This window comes from Sturnira hondurensis, unplaced genomic scaffold (assembly GCF_014824575.4).
Source record: "Sturnira hondurensis isolate 20B ecotype Veracruz unplaced genomic scaffold, ASM1482457v3 Scaffold0001872, whole genome shotgun sequence".
Lineage (NCBI taxonomy): Eukaryota > Metazoa > Chordata > Mammalia > Chiroptera > Phyllostomidae > Sturnira > Sturnira hondurensis.
The window spans coordinates 27,399,747-27,420,642 of record NW_028074503.1 but is presented as its reverse complement, the minus strand read 5'-3'; the positions used below and the strand labels follow the sequence as shown (position 1 = coordinate 27,420,642).

General features: G+C 38.3%; 1 protein-coding gene across 1 annotated transcript in view; it reads right to left on the bottom strand.

Moving 5' to 3' along the window:
- Positions 1–17,167, bottom strand: part of RAB27B (RAB27B, member RAS oncogene family) — a 124,193-nt gene extending 107,026 nt beyond the window's left edge. Inside the window, exons 1-2 of the mRNA XM_037034596.1 lie at positions 17,101–17,167; positions 16,895–16,969 (exon numbers count right to left, since the gene is read on the bottom strand). The gene's annotated coding sequence lies outside the window, so the exon portion shown is untranslated. The remainder of the gene's footprint in view (positions 1–16,894; positions 16,970–17,100) is intronic.
- Positions 17,168–20,896: the final 3,729 nt, after the last annotated feature.

Sequence of the window (20,896 nt, the reverse complement as noted above, 5' to 3'; positions counted from 1 at the left end):
GGTCGTTTCACAGGCTTTTGAGGAGATGAGACCCAGCACCGATGTCCTGGGATACGGCCACCAGAGGAAGCCAGGCTGTCAAACAACTGGGATCCTTGGGTCCTGATATCCGAGTTGGCAGTCTCCTGCTCATGACTTGACTCCTGCTGTGCTCTCTCTTACCCAGAATCTGTGGAAACCACATCGGCTTACACCTACGACTCAGTTATCCTCAGGGCACCTGCTCTTATAATTACCTGCTTTGTTCTCAGAAAATGCAAACAAGCTTGATTATTAGCAGAAGCAAAATACAGAAATGAATGTAAATCTATTGCAGAAATAGCTAATGAATTCTCAGTAAATAAATTACGAATTATGTAAGCAAACTTATATTTTTTAAATATTTGTTTAATTGATTCTAACTTCTTCTTGCCTTTTATTATTATCCATAAATTCAGGGAACAGTATACCTGTATTTTTAGTTTTTCTTTTTCAAACAAGCTAGGATGCATATAGACTCAGAAAGATGAAATGCATCCAGAAATTTTAGGTACAAAATAAACTGCACTAATGACATGAACTCCAACACTATGCTCCACCGCCCACTGTGACCCAGAGAAGGGCCTCTTGAGTACCTTCTTGGGAGACAGTGTTCCAAGAGGCTTACAGCTTCCGCGGGCACTAGAATTAAGTCACCTTCGCAAGCAATTGTCTTAAAAAAATCTCCTCCCAGCCATTTCCCCTAATCAGAAAATAAGACAATTTGGGATTCCTTTTCCAGCTTTACACGTGAAAACACTCACTCTTCAATGAAAAGCTGCATTAACTTTTATGCTGCAATGCACTTTTATTTGCAGCATGAGCCTTCAGGCTAGAACAAACCCCTTAAGACTTATTTGGCCAGAACGAAGAATGTCAGAATACCCAGAGCCTGTTTTGATGGGTAGTTAAACCCAGAAGAGGTGTTCAAAAATCACGGGGCCACTGTGTTCTTACCTGCTGCCACTTCCTGCCTCTAGGCAGGGGGGAGTCTAGCCATTAAGGCTGAGATTCTTTATTTAGCAAAAGGACTCTCAGGATTTCTGTTTCTGCAGCAAATTCAATCAGGTTGGAATGCCACACAGAAGCTTTCGCCCGGTCACTCCGTAGGCTGACACGCTAATTTGTAAGACCTCCCCTGTGGCTCTTTGTTTTTTATAGGCTAGGTGTACAATCTTGTAATAGGTGTAAGTAGTATACTGACTTCCGTGGAACAAAGAGGCAAGTAAGGCTATATATTCATATTTCTCCGCATGGGCATAAAGACTGAGGACGGAGTAAAAGGATGAGCTTTAGGGGGCAGAGGTGGGGACTTTATGTGTGGGGAGAGCCATGACGATGAAGGTGATTCTTGTTGGCAAAGGCTCATTGTTTGAGTTTGGAACTACGACAATTTATTACTTATTCAAAACTTTTCAAGGTCCCATGGAGAGATATGACCTCCCTTAATCATAACATTTAATTTTGTCTTATCTTTAAAAATACCTGGGATAGCCTTGGCTCTCCGGTGTGGTATGCCAAGGACATTATTCGACATTCATTACCTCCACAGGAAGCTTCTTATAAAGTCAGACCACAATTGGATTGCTGTCGTGGCCAAGAACCCAGGTGAGATTTACTGACAATACAGACCAAATTTTTCATCGTGTCGTCTTCTTTTCCTAATGAATTTCTCAGCTCTTTATCTTCTATTCATAAAAGTGTATAAGAAGTAAAATTTCTCTCTTTCCATTGCATCATTTAAATCACCAATCAATAAAGAATGACCATTTAGTAAGGGCCTACTTTATTCTGGGGTCTACTCATAAATCCTGCTCTTTACAGACGACAGAAACTGTGACACAGGCCATTTCAGTGCCTCGTTCATGGTGCTACCCCAGCACACATGCCTCTGCCTGATGAGAAAGCTCTCGTTCTGCTCATATGCCCAACGGGGTTTAGCAACTCCCAAGGCACGACCCCACTTGACTGGAGATGCTACACTTCTAAGCTGTGGAACTGGGGCAGGCATCCCATACGTGAAAAATGGGAGAGATGCTCCTTATTTCCTTCCCTGTCCCAACACTCAGATGAGTGATGTCGCATTGCTGCCTCTCGTGAGAACAGGTTCTGGAAAGGTGCATTAGAAAAATGATCTGACTGCTGAAGTGTTTACCCAATGAATGGAAAAATGACTTATCATTTACTGCCAAACCCTGATGCTCTATAATTCTTTCTATTTAGACATCAAAGGAGTTAGGAGGAAAGGGTTTATGAATCATTTAATTATCTGGGGGACTAGTTAATAAAAAGTATTAGATAAAATCACCCTTATACAAAGATCCTTAATATTATGGCCTTACAAAGAGTCTATTAAGTAATTAAACTTTAATAATAGCCACTGGATGAATTCCTTTTCTAGTCCTGTGGACTCATCACCAGCCATGCATAAACCATAAAAGACAAAAAAAGGTAAATGGGCTATATCCAATTTAAAACGTACTGCTCTTAGTAAAGCAACTGTTACACAAGTGAAAAGGCAAACAGAACTAAACATGCTGTTACCACACAATCTAGCTCTCACGATTTTGGGTATTTACCCACGTGAAACCTTACGTCCACGGGTAAACTTGCACCAGGGTGTTTATAGCAGCTCTATTCGTAATTGCCTACGCCTGGAAGCAACCAAGATGTCCTTTTATAGGTGAATGAATAAACTGTCACACAACCAGACAATGGAATATCACTCAGTGCTAAAAAAACATTAGCCATCAACCCATGGAAAACACAGAGGAATCCTAAATTACCAAATGAAAGAAGCTAATCCAGAAGGCCTATATACTGTCTGTTTCCAACTAATGGACATTCTGGAAAAGACAATGCTATGGAAACATTAAAAAAAAAAACGGTGGTTCCCAGTGGTTCCCAGGGATGCCCAGGGGAGGGATAGATAGGCAGAGCACGGAGGATTTTTAAGGCAGTGAAAATACTCCATATGACACTCTAACAATGGATACACATCATTAGGTACATTTGTCCAAATCCATAGAACTTACGACACCGAGAGTGAGCCCTACAGTGGAGTATGGACTTTGAGTGATTATGATGTGTCAACATAGGTTCATCAATTGCAACGAATACATCCTTTTGGTCAGGAATGTTGATAACCGAGGAATCCTTGCATGTGCGGGGGCGAGCGCTATATGGAAAATCTGTGCACCTTCCTTTCAATTTTACTGTACACTTAAAGCCATTCAAAAAGTAAATAAAATCTTTTTAAAGAGACAGGCCACAGATTGAGAGAATGTATTTGCAATATATAATATCTTACTAAAATTTTGTATACAGAATATACAATCTTACACTCTCTGATAAACGACTCAATACAAAGTGTTCAAAGATCTGAATAGATACTTCTCAAAAGAAGACATAAATGGATAATAAAGTTAAGTAAAGATGATCAACATTTGTCTACCAGAGGAGTGTACATTAGAGTCACAACAAGATACCACTACACACCCACTGGAAGGCCTAAGCATAAAAACATTAACATCAACCCTGGCTGGTATAGCTCAGTGGATTGAATACAGGCCTGTGAAACAACGGGTCACTGGTTCGATTCCCAGCCAGGGCGCATGCCTGGGTTGCAGGCCAGGTCCCCAGTGGGGAACACATGAGAGGCAATCACACATTGATTCTTCTCTCCCACTCTTTCTCCTTCCATTCCCCTCTCTCTAAAAATAAATAAAATATTTTAAAAAAACATTAACATCAAGTGCTGGTGAGGATGTGGAGAAAATAGAATTCTCATACATTTTTGCTGGAAAAGTAAAATGCAACAAATACTTTGGAAAGAACTTGGCAGCTTCTTACAAAGGTAAATGTACACTTATCGTATGGCTCAGCAATTCTGCTCTTAGGTACACACCAGTAAAAATAAAAACTTATTTCTACACGAAGACTTGAAAATGAAGGTTCATAGCACCTTTATTCATAGTAACCAAAAACTGGCAACTACCGAAATGTCCATTAATAGAAGAGTGGATAAACACATTGCAGTGCAACCATAAGATTAGATGCTACTCAGAATTTTTTAAATCTTAAACTACTGACATATGCAAGGACATCAGTGAATTTCAGAAACATTCCACTGAGTGAAGAAGTCACACGTAAAGTGTATATGCTGCATGATTCCATTTATATGTAATTCCCTGTAAGACAAGTGAATTTATAGTGGCAAACAGCTCGCGAAGAAGCAGCCTACATCCGCAGTTAACTGCGAAGGCACATAAGGGAACTTTGGGGGTGATGGGAACATTCTCTGTCTCGATTGTGCTCATGGTTACAGAGAAGGATAGTCTTTTCAAAATGAACTCAGTTGTACCCTTAAAAAGGTGTCATTTATTGGGTGTAAAGGACAAAACAACAAAGTTGTTTTATGAAGAAAAAGTGTTCTTGTCCAGGTCAAGCTTCATCCTACAGTTGGCAAAAGACATATGTCATATTCTAAAAATCCTATGAATATGTTTGCATTCTAAAAGGTGGCTTAGGCAGAAATATGTCACATAAAAATTTGCTTACAATGTCTGGGACAGGATAGGGGGTCAACAGATTTTCATTTCATTTTGTTCTTTCCAATTCTTATGTGGAAAATATTACTTAGTATTGTCGAAGGCAGTCAGATTTAAATTAATGGAAACTGTATGCAAAAGGACAAGATTATGAATAAGGTTATGGACAAGGTTAGTCATCAAAGAATAAATAAAGGAGTCTGGATTATAGATAAGTTCTTTCCTTTTTTATGATTTATGAAGTGATCTGAGCTTTGGAACATCCTTACTGTTAACCTTCCTAATTCTGGTATCTCTCTTTTTATTGTACTCACTTGGCATTATATACATTTCCTATATTAGTCATCGATTTTTAAGCACATGCTTGTTTTTAACCTTGGCATAATTCCAGAAGGCAAGGACTATGTGTGATACCTCTCTTTTAGGCATTCAGTAAAAGTTGAACATATTATTGATGATATTTATATTCTCCTTTTTGAAAATCTCTTTCCTCATCCATAGTAGTCAAATAACAGATATTATTGCTTTCATATAAAATGAAAAATTTTATTTAAGAGATTTAGCCAGGTCATTTAAGGTTTTTTTTTCTTTCTCTTAATATACTCATAAATCTAGAATCCTGCATTTATTCACTAGTGCAGTCTGTTAATAAACATATATTGAACATCTCCTTTTGCCAAGCAGTATGTTCAATGCTGGAAATAAAAACAGGATTATGTGCTCACATTCTAAAAAGCTTGTCAAATACAGCAACAAATTTGTAATAGTGGAATAAACATATCATGAGAGGTGCATGTGGAAAGGGAGAAAGAAAACACCAAGATAATGTTCCAGGTAAGGTTCAAATATAAATTTTCAACCCATCTATTCATTAGCCAATCTAAAATCCTGCAATCAAATTTACTACCATTTAGATACCTGAATGTAGATGATCTATAATTGATGCTATAAATAAAGGTTGAATTATTCAAGCACTAAAATTGTGGTTATTTTTCAGGCAAGGAGAGTAGTAACTCTCCTTCTCTGATTACATAGGCACCTGCAGCTAGGCCTTCAGCCTAGGTTTGACTCTTACTTACAAGAAAGAAACTTTGATGGCCCAGAGAGTTAACTGTGAACCAGAAATTGGGATAAGATTCAGAGCTGGCCTTTCCAATTCAGACCTGACCTTATTGGAAGGTCAAGGTGACTACAAGATGGCAGCTGCTATCTTCCACAGAAGGAAACGCTTTTGGCAATTTCGAATGAAAAGATAGTCACCAGGATTTTGTCTACTTATCTATTTCCTTGATTGCAATTTGATATAAGAAAGTATTCTGTGTCCATCTACCCTTTCTTTTCCCCCCAAAACAAGTAATAATTAAAAACAGTCCTTCGACGTCATTAAAATACCTTCCAATCAAAAACGAAAGTGCTCAGGGCCCCTCCCTGGCCTGAGCCAGGGAAATACCTTCTGCATGGTGTTTCCTGCCTCACACCCTCCACAGCTCTCCGTTACCTAGGAAACCCTTACTGTCCTCCAGCCCCTAATTTGCATGTCACATCCCCGGAGGTGCCCTCATTGACTATATCCTTCCAAATAGGCACCTAGCCCCTATCCAGACGGACTGGCAAAGCACTCCCCTCATATGCTCTCTTGTAGTACTTGGTCATAAAAATTACATTTGTTCTTAAGTAGTTATTTGTTTATTTCTGTCTTCCTTACCAGTCTGTACCCCTCCATGTGGGTAGACACTGTTCCTATCTTGTTTGTATAATAGGCACCCAATAGCTATTTGTTTAATAAATGATAGAAATGTATAAAAAGTAATGAAACTCAGAGAGAAAAAAGCTTTTATTTCGTTAATGAGAAAACCAAGGTAAAGTAGTTCTCTATTATAATGTTCTATTTTCTTACTGCACTATTGAATGTTATTACAAAATCTAAAAGTTACTTCTGTGGCAATCAGTGTAATTCCATTTTAGCATAATTGAGCTCAGAAAAAATAGAATTCTATGTTAAGCAAAAGCCTATACAAGTTTCCTTAAATACTCTGGCTGCCCTGACTCACACCTGCTCTGTTTTGACCCACTCTGGAGTACCAGAGCCATTTCCGATATTGTGCCCCTTTGGTTTGGGGAGAGGGCTGATTGAATCATCTGGAGTACAACAAACAACACAAGTATGTGTTTTGGTAGTATCATACCCTTTTAAAGTGTGTCTTGTTCTAAAGTCATCCGTATACAACTATTAACACATACCATGCGTCGTTTGGTTTTCTGGTATAATTACCCTGCTTTGACATAATCACTATGCACATTAAATCTGTTCAGATACCAGGACTCACTACCTAAAATTTTACTTTGGGATGGTTATAAACTGTATCACAAGTAAAACTGTCAGAAAAATTCTCTGGAACTTGGAAATAAGGCAGGGAGGGCAACATACCCTTTTGATGTTGTACAGGGTCCCTGGCCCCCTGAGGATGGTCCAGGTAGGCACAGGACTGTCCCAGGGAACTTCCTGTGAAGATAAAAACGCTGCCCAGTGTGGCAGCCACTAGGCCGGTGGTGGATGCTGAGCTTGTGAAAAGTGGGTAGTGTGACCGAGGGAGCTAAATGTCTTATTATATTGAATTTTAGTTAATTTGAGTAGCCATATTTAAAAAGTAATGGCTACCTTGTTGGAGAACACAGGTCCAGAAGGATGTACTACTTAGTTTGTCCCAGTTTCGTTATTAGAGATCTGAGACTTACTACATTGCTTGTTAATCTGGAGAATTTTGTCCATTAGATATTGTAAATTAGATAATTTTTGCTCAGCGAGCAAATGACTCCAAAAATTATCTGTTTGATATAAGCAAGTTTTAAAATTTAACTCAGTAATGTTATTCTAGCATATCATTGAATTACCTATATACATATCATTTCTCATATTTTCCCTCAAGCAATTGTAACACCTGGCTCCCTTATTAATTACTAAGTTACATGAAATTGTTTACATATGATCATTTTATATCTGCCAGAGAGTCATAATTTTAAAATTCGACTTTAGCAGTGTGGGAGGTCACCCCCAAAAAGCTCCTAAAATTCGCTCATAAAATTACTTTTGAGATTTCACAGACAGCATCTGAGAAATCGTATTCTTATTTTGTTTAAACGGTGATAAAAAAGAAAGAAGATGCTAGAAATAATTGGGCTTGTTTAGCAGCTTCACAGTGACCAGTTAAATACGTATTTTTTTCAGAAGACCCTAGAGATTTCTTGGTGCCTTCCATAATATGTGTTCACCCTCAGGGAAAAAAAAAACAAACAAACCCTGGTCAAACAATTATGGGAATGAACTAGGGAATTCTACTGTCTTCTGACATCCCTGGTCATCGTCATAAATTGAGCACATCGATTCTGTCATCAAACATCTTTCTGTTTCTTGATGCTCTGCTATAGGCTGCAGACTAGACTTGGTGAACTCAACAAAGGACAGTCCCAGAACCTCATGGAAAGAATAGTACTATGAACTCTTCAAAGAACAGGCCTCTGCCACCCCCCTCCCTGCCACAGCTAGGACAGTTTTTAGCCTGCGCTGATAGAAAGAGTCAGGATTGCCTGGCGCTTCTAGTCCAGAACCAGGCTGCATGTAAGCGAACTGTTGGCCCAAAGTTCAAGGTCATAAGGAATGTTTACCAGGACTAAATGAGTTCACGAGGAGTATTTCATTGTGGTTATTTGCCTTAAGTATGGTTGGCATTATTTTGACTTTCTACTGTTTAATAAATATAGAAGAAAAACCTTTCTCTTTCTTCTTAATCTGTATTTAATTCTAACCTCAGAAGGCCATGTGTCTGTAAACCGAATTAAATGTTCTAAATTGTGCCTGAGACTTGGAATTCTGAAGAAAATATTTTTATGGAGTCTTTTTACACTCTATGGCAATAGGTGATTTGCACAGAATCAATAAGAAACTGCCCCTATTTTTACTAGGATATAAATGCACAAACCAATGTCACAACAAAGTCTGCGCTTGGAGTGTCATATTTCAGATGGATTTTTATTTAATCGAATATGGCAGCTCATCGTTGAGGAATGGACGTAGGGGGGATGCCCACAGAGTTCTTCTAGACGCTGCTCAGTACCTGCTTCGAAGTCCCACTCTTTCACAGAGAAGAGAGGTTACTTCCAGGCTGGGGGTCTCAGCAAATTTGAGGGAGCTTTAGAAAAGCAGAGGGAGCTCCAGTGGAGAGAGTATTGGGGGGTCAGTTTCTGAGCCCTAGGATAGAAGAAATACTAAAAGAGAATTTCAAAAGACCAACTCCAGATTCCTTATGAAAATTTTCAGAGGGAGTAAATTCTGTGGCCTTAGAGGTCACTCCATGCTGCATGTAGGCAAACTCCAGGAGGCCTCGGTTAATTAACACTTTTGGCGAACCTGTGGAAATAATCAGATCACAGCTGTGTCCCAAAACAGGTGACGAGCTGGACTTGGTACACAGACTAAGTTGTCAAACCCTGATTTAATCCATGGGAATGAAGTAAAAACAGGGGCAGAAAGTACTTCCCACAGCATATGAGACAAAGGCCACCCAAAGACTGTCTAAGGGCAGGAACTTAATTCACCTTACTATTTACTGTTTATTAGAAGTCCTAGATTCAGTGAAGTTACTTACAGGCTTTTGTCCAATAGATATGCAAATAATTTTTGTCTGATGGAACAGATAACCCCTAACCTTTTTTTTAAACTCCCTAGTCTTATCTTAACAGTTTTTAAAATTGCCAGTAGTTTCTTAAACATTTTTCAAACGTCATGACATTGTACTGATGTCCTTCATTAATTAATGAATTAAAGAAAACCTCTTATACATATCCATTTTTTTCTGACAGTTATGATTCCACATTTTGAAACTGTGCCTTAATAAACTATATGCTGATCCAATAAGGCTGGGTTGAAAATCCTAAGACACAGTTTCTCCTTCTGAATTTGGCATATAATGACTGACCACTTGGAGCTTCAGGGTCTTCATCTCTAAACTGAGAGTGTGAGACCAAGATTCGGAAAGTCTCTTCCAAATCCACTTTACACATTCTAAGTCTGAAAAGTTTGAATAGACTAGATTTATTATTGAAACAGAATATTGAAAGAAAAAGACTTGAACATTCTGAAGAGAACTGAGACTTGGAACCCACTGCCCTTGTATTGCGGTAACAGCCAAAGGCATCCCTTCAAAGCATCATAAAATAAAATAAGTGAAAAGCAAGATAATTAAAAGAACATAGGTAAAAATACAACACCTATAATATTCGTGATGCATATTTTGAGATTCCATCAATAATGACATTGGTTGCTATTTCTTTTATGCAGTGATTAAAATGTTTCCTGTATTAAGAAAATCTAGAATATTGTAATATAGATATTGTATTATCGACTATCTTAAATCTAGTTGTGAATTCATTGAAATCTTGAAAATAAGACTTACCCACCGGTCATAGTAGTTATCAAAGAAGGCCCAGTAGAAATTTGGTCTCAGGATCAGAATCAGAGATTCATTATAAGCCAATAATTTATTTATTTGGTTATCATTGCAGATGTGGTTGAATGAGAAAATTTCAAAGGTGTTCATTTCAGAGATCTCGTTATTTTATCTAAACCCTTACACAGTACCCTGGGTACAAGGTGAAAAGGGGCCTGGTTAGAAACTATTCCATGAGATGCATGAATGAAAGCAAATTTTCTTTAATGGGATCAAATGAAATTTAATAACAATTTTTAAGACTAGATTCTAAATTTTCAAGCCTGGATTATATTACCTTTGATATTGTATATGGCTAATCTGAACTACATACATTTCTAATTAAATAACACTTATTATAACTACATTATAGTTATAATTATATAATAGTGATTTTCATCATTTGTTGAGACTTGCTTTGTATTTTGAACTTGTCAATTTTTATGCATAAAAGGAATGTTTATGTATGCTTAAAAAGAATAACTTTATTGGTTGCAGTTATTAGATAAGTCTGTTGGATTATGATTGTAAATTGCATTGTTCCAATTGTCTATCCTTTTCAATTTTTGCCCAGTTTCTAAGAGAATTTTGGAAAAACTTTTCACTATGACTGTGGATTTGTCAATTTTCCTTTGTTTTTTATATTTTTATACTATTTTAGGTTATGTTATTAGGTACATACAGGTTCAGGATGGATATACCTTTCTGGTGAATTGTATGTTTAATCATTCTTTAACAACCCTTTTAAATCCTAACTGTGCTTTCTGCTTTAAAATGTATTTGCCTACTATGATTATTGCTACTCCAACTTTCATTTAGTAATTATCTGCCTGTTAGATATTCATGTATTACACTTATTCCTCATTTAATGATATTAATTTATTACTAAAATTCAGTATATTGCAACAAAGAAACTAAGACCTAAATAGTTCAAGTTATATTTCCAAGGACACACAGATGGACATGACAGACTGCAGACAGGTTTAAATGCTAGCCACACGAAGTCTCATGAACTTGAATTTTACCTCCTGACCTAATCCTCTCCACTGCATTTTTCACCCTCAGTGAGGACCTTTACTTTTTCCTCGTTCTGTACAAGAACAGATTGTAGTCTGAGTTTGCCAGTTTGCCTGTGGCTACCACTCTGGAAGATTCCATCTTCTCCTACAAGATCGTGAACTTGGCCAGATCTAAACCTATCAGGGAATCATTTCCCGTAACCACACTTTTTTTCAAGACCAGTGCCTTTCATGGCTTGATTTTAGTTTAGTTTCCTATTTTGGATTCTGTCTGATAGGAGCTTCAAGTGCATCTAGTTGATAATCCAGGATTAATGTTTTCCTTTGAAATGACTAAGAAAACATATTGTTGAACAACTTTGCCATTCTACTTAGCTATATTGTCAAGAGCAATAGGGGGGGAAATACTTAGAAGAAAATTAGCAATTTTCCACTTAAAGTTTTTAAAAATATAGAGAGCACACATGGTTGTTTGTGTGCAGGTATATATTTTGTGGCCGCACACTGATGAGATGATGAAACTCCGGAAGTGTTTAGATGTGACTCATTCAACTACCTTCTTCATCAAGGAACTTGCTTCTTCAACCTGAGCCTGAACCCTGAGCTGTGCACTGTAAAGGCACTTGTTCGTCTCACTCAACTTCTCAAGAAGCTGTGTTTGACAGGCCAAGCCCAGTTAGCACAGTCCTGCCAGGCAACATGGATCTGACTAACCCCTTCAGAGGCAGTCATCTCAGTCCAGCATCCCTGGGGGCAACAGCATCTTACGTAATCCCCACCAACCACGGTGTGGGTTGTTTCTCAGGAGATGATCAAAAATCTTCCAAGATGGCACCAAACAAAACTCCTAATTGAGACTTGGTCTTTGGAACAATGCTCTTTCTTTTGACTGTCTGTGGGAGTGGCTGTCTTCTCTCCCTCAACTGTGTGATATGGAATCACCACCCCCCCCCCNCTAACCCCTTCAGAGGCAGTCATCTCAGTCCAGCATCCCTGGGGGCAACAGCATCTTACGTAATCCCCACCAACCACGGTGTGGGTTGTTTCTCAGGAGATGATCAAAAATCTTCCAAGATGGCACCAAACAAAACTCCTAATTGAGACTTGGTCTTTTAGAAGATTCTGGAACAATGCTCTTTCTTTTGACTGTCTATGGGAGTGGCTGTCTTCTCTCCCTCAACTGTGTGATATGGAATCACCACCCCCCCCCAAAAAATTAAGGAAAAAGGCACAGGAATGACAAAAATAGGTTAATAGTTGTTTCTGTGGCAAGATGTTCAAAGGAGTGAAGTCATAAGTTGCAACAACACTTTGTAAGTCATCATGGACACTCTACTTATCTTTTTCAAAACTTTGTAAAGCTCATTATTCTCAAAACTCTGTAAAGGAAATAAAATGCTCCAGATTTCAAGGTTTGGGAATGGCGTCGAATGGTTTTTGAACTGCAGCAAGTTCGCACAGAGTCCTTCCTCTTTCTATCAGGTCACTCACTAATTAGCTGCCTCTTGCATTGGGGTCCCTGAAATGTCATTTTTTTTTTTCACAAAAAAGCCACCAACTCATTCTTTATCATAGCACTCTCATCTAATTTTTAAGTTCATGTTTATTGACTATATTCTGGCTAGTTTCATTTGCAGCAAGTTAAATAATAATTTTAAAAGGATTTTTAATAACAATGTGTTTGGTTTAGAATAGTTGTCTATAGTCCAGTTCCCTTCGAAATGATGATGACCATGAGTGGTGGGATGCATCTTGTTTGCTATCTAACTTCCATACCGGCACACAATTAAAAATTGATTAATACCTATTAAAAGAAGATAATCCAAAATATTAAATACTAAGTTCATGAAATTTACATGGATTCCAAAGTACAAACTACATTGATTGCATTATATTTTGGGGCGAAGCAAAGCTTGTTTGTGTTGGAAACAAGAAAAATAGTCTCAGCCCCAAGGAGACTGCGTCCCTAGCAAACATCCTGTAAGTTGATTGCCATCTGTTTAGTTTCAAAATTTTCCTTTCAGTTGAGTCAGACCCCACCCTGTTCCCGCGCGCGGGCTCTGTGAGCCAACAGCTAACCACCACATCTGCTTCTGTGCAACGCTTGCCTGCTTGCCTCTATATAAGGACTTAGCTGTAAGCGCTTCTCGAGACTCGTTAGCAGCCCCTGCGGGCACCGTGTCTTCGGACACTGAGAGTTCGCCCCTGCGCAGGTTAAACTTGGCCAATAAAGTAACATCTTTGAAACCCTGAAAGTCTCCGACATTTGTTCTCGCTGTTGGTGGATGCGACATTTGCAACTTAAACATCTATGGAATTGTGATTAATATTTAGCAGCAGTTTCCTTAGAGTTTTTAACTTCTTCCATCTTAAATAAAAGGCCTGAGTGAAAAGAAATGAAAGCATATTAGTGGTTTGGGTGTCCACATCAGTTATACTTGTGTGAGCCTGGAAGGATGATGAAAACAACATTTTGGGTAAACCTACTTATTAATAATGCATGGCGCACATTTCATATTGTTAATTGGCCTTTTATACTCCAAGACTAGATCTCATATCTTTAAAAGCTTTCTGCTTTACCTACAAACTTACTGCTTTATAACTAAAATTAAATTTCTGGGAACAAGAACTTGACTTTTGCAATAACCTTCTTCCCCAAACTATATGAATAATAGCTTACCCTTTTTGCCAAACTTAAACAAAAAGTCACAACTGACTCCTCCTGGTTCACACAACTATAACTGATACGGACACGACGTACCACGAACAAAAGCTCTTTCCCTCTCTTCTAAGTATTCCATTGAACGAGAGAAAATCATAATTAGATTTCAAAGAAATTCTCCAGTTGCATGTAATCCCCATTTATTGTGGCCTGTATGTGTGACCACAGGTTCTTGAACACTCCTGTCAGCATGATAATCACCTCTCAGGACAAACCAAGGTCTATTTGTCATTTCTTTACAGCTGCTTCTTTACCCCTCAACAAAACACCGCTTTCCTCGGGCTTACCAGGAGGAGCCAGCCCCCAGCTGACTTAGTGCATTTTCTGGGGCTTCTATTGGGAGACATCTTCTCTTTACCCAAAGCCTGGGCACTCGGAACACCACAGTAGAAGCAAACTGAGATGTGAGAACAAGCGTGGCTGACGCTCCTCTTCTCTCTTTACATTAGCTCCTTCCAGGTGTTGTAAGAATGTAAAACTTATCTTTCCCTGTCTCTTCCTAAAATGTCTTACTAAGGACTCTATTTGTGTGGAAATGCGTTAAGTTCTTTAGAAAAAAGTATATCCCCGAGGGTGAAAATGGTGCCACCAGACTGGCTATTTGCTGAATCTCTTTTAAATAAAAGTTATGCATATTCAAACCAATCGTTTAGAAATATCTAGCTTACTCCTAGCCATTACATCTAGGTAATAAGAATACTCACGAGGATCTCCCAGGCAGGGAGACTTTTCAAGGACTAAAGGGATTATCCTCAGGGATAAAATTACCATATAATCACTACTCTCACACTTTAACAAATTAGTTTTAGCTTCTCCATTTTATTCTTTCGCTTAAGCCCCACAGTTTTGCCAGCAGTTCAGGCTTCTGAGGGATATGGTTCCAACCGTCTTCAGTCAATTAGGTCTAGCCAATAGACTTAACTTTAGGAATTAAATTCGGGAAGAAAGTTCATATTCTGAGGAGAATATCAAATTCTCAATAGCATCTCTGTTCTTGGAACTTTTTTCTCTCCTATCATCCTTGAATTCAATGAATCTTTCCCTCAACATATAATGAAGTTACTTTGAAATGATTTATGATGACATCCATAAAATAAGTATGATGGACAACTTGAAGCCAAAGGCTGCAAATTGTATGTTGAGCAAAATGTCTAAAACTAAGTATTAATTTGAAGAAATGAATCATCTTTCAAAACTTGGAATATAGAAAAGTTTTTTGAAAGAGAGGGCGAGAAACTTTATTAACACACAGTTCACGGAGTTGTAGTACATTGTTATACCAACTAAAAATAAATGTAAAAGATTACTTTTGCTTCGCAAAATATTGAAATTCTATTACCACCCCCAATCTGATTTCCCTAACCTCCTCCTGAAGCAAGGCGTCATCTTCAACAATGATTTTTGTCTGCTTAAGATATACTCCACTGCAGTCTTTTTTTTAATTTAATTATTTTTCAAGTACAGTTTTCTGTCTATTACTCCCATCCCATCCCACCCCCCATCCACTGCAGTCTTAATGTTATTTTTGTATACTTTCATTTATTTGCTTTTAAAGATGTTACAAATTAATTGCTATAATCATTTGTAATTTTGTTACATATTTCTAAATATAAGTGGCATATTTACATAGTAAAAATTCAGCGAGACTCTCCAAAGTATTTAAAAAGTAGAACAATAAAATAAGACCCAACCCTCCCTCTCTTATCTCCTCTGTCCCATTTTCCTCTACAAAAGAGTTTTAGAGCCCTGGCTGGTGTAGCTCAGTGGATTGAGCTCGGGCCTGCGAACCAAAGCATCGCGGTTTGATTCCCAGTCAGGGCACATGCCTGGGTTGCAGGCCAGTTCCCAGCAGGGGACACACGAGAGGCAACCATACATTGATATTTCTCTCCCTCTCTCTCTTCCCCTTCCCCTCCTAAGATAAATAAATAAAAATCTTTTTTTAAAAAGGAGTTTTAGAAGAACTATAGTTATATTTTCAAAAGTTTAATACTTACAAAATTTGAAATCTAATTTAGGATAATTTAATATATCAAATATAATGTACTTAAACTATATAATTTTTGAACCCTGAACATAATTTTGGAGGTTATTTCTAAAATACTTGTCATTAAAGTCACATTTTCATTATCGATGCCTTTCCTTGAGTCTTAGTTTGATATTTTAGTTCCTGAAATAAATCAATGACAATGTTTACCTTAAACTTTATTATGAATTGCCCATTAATATGACTCAACATTTTATTCATTTTGAAATATGTTTACTTTTACATTTTAGTGTAAGATACCTAAATTTGATCTAATTTCTAAGGTAATAATCTAACCTAAAAGTTTGACAAGGCTTTAAAGTTTTTAAAGACCTTTTAATTCATGAAATTGGTATTAAGGCCCCCCAAAGCATCTTCAATTGATTCATAAAATACTCAGAAATGTTCAATTTTCTCTATAGAATCTTCTTTATTTAGGTTTTCTAATAGCAAACTACTTCCTTATCTCACATAGCCAGATTTACTGCTGAACAAGAAAGGGGATCTTCAATTATTGATTTTTTTCAAATGCTTTTGTGCGTAATCTACTAATTACAGTATCGAGTATAGTTTGGCCAAGGGAAAGCAAACTAGGTTTTTCTTCAATGGTTTTACACTGAGAGGTACAGAATGGTTTAACAGCTTTCTGGAAGCCCACGTTTATGATAACAGCATTTGGAATGCAGAAATAAAGAAAACATAAAAAGACTCCTACACTGCACCACAGCAGTGATTAGAAAGGACAGTCTTTGAGCTTTGGAAAACAGAAAGCAGAAAGCAAACAACCCAGCCGTCCGCAGCCCTGAGCAAAATCTCGTTTTCATCAGAACTCTGCTGCAGATCCAGCTTCACCTCTTGCAAACCCACAGGCTAGCAGAGGGAACCACGGCCACTCCAAAGTGGAGTTTCAGGCCCATCATTAGTGGCTTCTGTCACTGTCTGTCTTGGTGCTTTTTCCTTCATGAATGAAATATGCAAATGACATCTTAGAGTGGCTCTTTCAATGAGGAAGAAGAAGGTCAAGAGACACAACTACCACAGCCAGCACGTCAGAGATTTGGGACCAATGTACTTACACCTCCAAATGCCTTCAGATTTCAGCCTCTGGAAATATCTAGCCCATTTCTTTATGGCACTGTTGCTTCCATCAGCTGTGGAAATTAACATAAAATAATATAGTAACCCAACAAGTGCTGGACAGCATTCAGAGCGTCAGACTGAGTGAACACTCAAGGCACACTGGCAGTGCACAAAATCTGAATGGTAAATAGCAAGTAAATACCTTCCAATCCACCAGAAGGGGGAAGGATGCTGAGCTGCTACAGCTGCTGCCTGTTCTCTTGTGTAACAGCAAAGGCGGCTCAATCCCGCTGACAGGCTCTGTGAAGCCTGGCTGCCTATGGGCGTCTGGGCGGTCCTAGTGCCTGCACCAGGTTTGCAGAAAAGGTGACTTGGAAGAGCCTCCGGGTTCGGTTCGTTGGGATACTTCTGGGGTGTGTCACCAAGGGTTTCAGGAATGCCAGCTGGTGAAGCATCAGGGCAGTGGGTTTGAGTTTGGGAAAAATGAGCAGTGAACAGGGTCTTCCAGTGTTCCCAGACAGCGCTATTGAAACCAGAAAGGATTATAGATGATCTCGTCTGTTAAATAAATAGTGCTCTCGAAAATGTCAAAACCAGAAGGCTTATAGGAAGAAAATCAATTTGTACTTCACTGGATGCAATCCATATATTTTGGGTTTTCCCCCCCACATTTAAAACACACAGGGAAAAGGAATAAAGAAGTAGGGAATTTTAAAAGTTTCATTTTTCTTTTCTTATGCTTGCAAGGTACTTATTAAAGGCCCTAAAACCTCTATGGTTAGCATATTCTGTCCATAAGTATCAAAGTAAATGCAAAAGCAAACCAAATAGAGACCCCCAGAAGCTTATTTTATGAGGCAAAATGTACCAGACTCCATATGAACACCTCCCTTCATCTTTCTCCATTTATTTACCCCCTTTTTTTCTTCGTAGCACCCTTCCCCATATAACATGAATGTTTTTTACCTTTAGTTACTGCCTCTTTAGTTACTGCCCCGCTGCAACATAATCTCTGCAAGGGAGTCTGTTCCATTTACTCTGGTAAAGTAATAGTTTGAGAGCCTAGAAGGTTGCTCAGCACAGAGTAGGCCCTCAGCAAATAGCTGTGGGAAGAATGAACTGGACACTAAGCTAAGAAATTACACTAAAGAAAACAAGTTCGAAAGTTGATCTCTTAACTGATTCAATTAGCAGAGAGCTCAGGGCAGCTGTTTTATCTAAGGGACCACACACTTGCCTTTAAGGAGCTTATAATTTAAATGTAGAGAAAAGATACTAAAAGATGAGGTCTGTCCAGAAAGAATCAGCCATGTAATATGAAAAATAGAGATGTCTATTGAAGAAGATACAAGTACAAGAAACCTCAGTCCACTTCAAAGTAGGCACCTTGGGACCTCACACAATTCTCCCAGTCACCATCAGCTGTACCGAGTATTTTCCTGAATCTCACTGATGTTCTGAAATCTCTTCCCTTTCCAAAGCGATTTTAGTTTGGGGAAAAGCCAGAAATCACATGGCACCAAGTCTGGGCTGTAACGAAGCTGAGTCACCTGGGTGGTCTGATGTTTCACCAAAAAACTCTGCATGAGATGTGATGCACGAGTGGGCACATTGTCAAGGTGAAACTGCCAATCACTAGTCGCCCATAGCTATGGCCTTCTGAATCATCCAAATAGTTTCCACAGAGGAATTTCAAGCTTAATGCAAAATTTAATGCAGATTCATTGCTCTCCTCCTTCAGTCTTTTTGAGTGCAACAGCCACACAGTACACATGCTCCACTCAACAGCATCTACTGTTGGGACTTCTGCCAAGATGGAAGCATAGGTGGAAACACTATGCCTTCTTCTCCCACAACCAAGTTTGAATACAACAAAGGTTTAGTAAACAAAGATGTAGCCAAAGAACAGAAAATTGAACTATATGGAAGTCTGACAACAGCAGCATCTACTGTCCCCACTGACCAATACAGTGAAGTCATCATTGTTCACCCATGTGCATTTCAGTCCACTCTACTTGGCTGCCAGGTTACATTGATGTCGTGCAGACCATTTTCATTATGTTAACAATGGCTGGGCATTTTCCAGACAATTTGTATGTGTGTAATGAAACAATTATGTGTACATGTAATATTTGCTATAAGAGACTGAACGCTAAAAGCCAGAAGGTGCTATATTTGCTATGGTCTTCTTGTTTTGATATTATGGGTATAGAAACATAATATTAAATAAAAAAGTAAATCCCAGAAGACTAAACATGGTACAGTGTTCATAGAAATAAAAAATAGCAAAATTAAACAATATGTTGTTCAAGTATATATGCAAATGCTATAGAACTACATATTTTATAAAGTAAGGAATTTGTAATCAGGCCAGTGATCACTTCTGAGATGGGGGGTGAAGTATGACATACAATCTGTCAGTAATGATCTAATTGTTGGGTTTGTGGGCAGTGATTATATTATTATGCTTTTTCTATTACATAGTCTTACAATAACCCTTTGAATGTAGCAAGTACTATGTATGTTCCTAAAGAGAAATAAAGGAGAGAATCGTCCTCCCACAGGGTGGAAACAGTATGTGCAACGATATTAGAGCAGCTAGTTGAAACCATAATATGGAACAATGAGAAACAGAAGGAAAACTACCGAGGCCCAGTGAGGTTGGTGGGGGGAAGAGAGCATGGTCTGTAGGCATCTACATAGGACCAACACCAGTCTGGTTCATTGTAGCTCACATTGTCTCACCTTGTTAAAAAGGTGGTTTTGCAAACTTGACCTTGCTTCTCTTAGCAAGTGCTGATTAGTCACGCTACACTGCAGATTTTCAAACAACACAGTTCTCGGAGAGGCCTTTCAGGTTACTCACCATTAACTCAGAATTCATGTATCAATGGAAATTTCCAACTGTGCATGAAGACCTGATAGATTTTCACTCTGCAAACATGTCAATCGTATCTCACTTCACAACTTTAATTTCATACAAAAATAGCATCTTCGTTAGTTACAAAAAGTAATGCATTGTTATGGTAGCAAAGGTGAAACTACAGATAAGTACCAAGTAGATAATAAATTTCTCTATGATGCTGGCACTCAAAGATACATTCTGTTGAAAGACTGGAGTACGGACACATACCCAAACATATTTCACAAAGTTAGAAATAGTGTAGATATCATTGTAAGGCCTGTCATTTTCCATATTATTAACTATTTTTGTTAATATCGCCATACTGTCTCTTAATTCATTACACAATATTCAAATAGAAGGATTGACAAAACATGTCCTGCAGGAAAATCCATCCAGTCTGCCAACAGTTCTGTAAATAAAGTTTTATAGGAACACAGCCATGTGCATTGATTTACACACTGTCTACAGCTGTTGCAGCAGTTCAGTAGTTACGACATAGACAGTCTGTAACACAACGCTATCTGCCTTTTGCAGAGAAAGTGCCAGACCTTGCTAAAAGACACACTTTAATTGCTATATAATATTCCATTTTGTGAATGTGTAATAAATTAATTTCTCACTAGTATACATGTTGACTATTTCCAATTTTGTCCTGTTTCTAATAGTCTTGAATCACAACTCTCTTCCGCCATCCTAAAAATAAAATCATGGCATCAAAGTAAATATACTATATAAAGGTTTTGAAACGTGACCAAATTTTCCTCCAGGACATTGCACCAATTGACATCACTACGCTATTCACGATAAAACTTCCGGATGAAGAGCTCCCCCACTGTGTAAACATTCTTACCACCTACCTTCGGTCATTTGCTCTGGTGATTGTTAATCACCTCTCAGTCGCAATACCAATGACTCGTTTTTAGCCTGTCTTCCCTGACCTCTCTCAGGTCTCTGACATCCTGACCCCCTTTCCCCTTGGGTTTGGGGCCCTCTGCTTTTCTGCTCTGTCTTTGCTCACTCTGTTTGCTTCTTCTTCCTCTTAGCTTTTCTTCCTCCGGTATCTTGATGGTGGAGAATTTCCAAAAATGGGCCT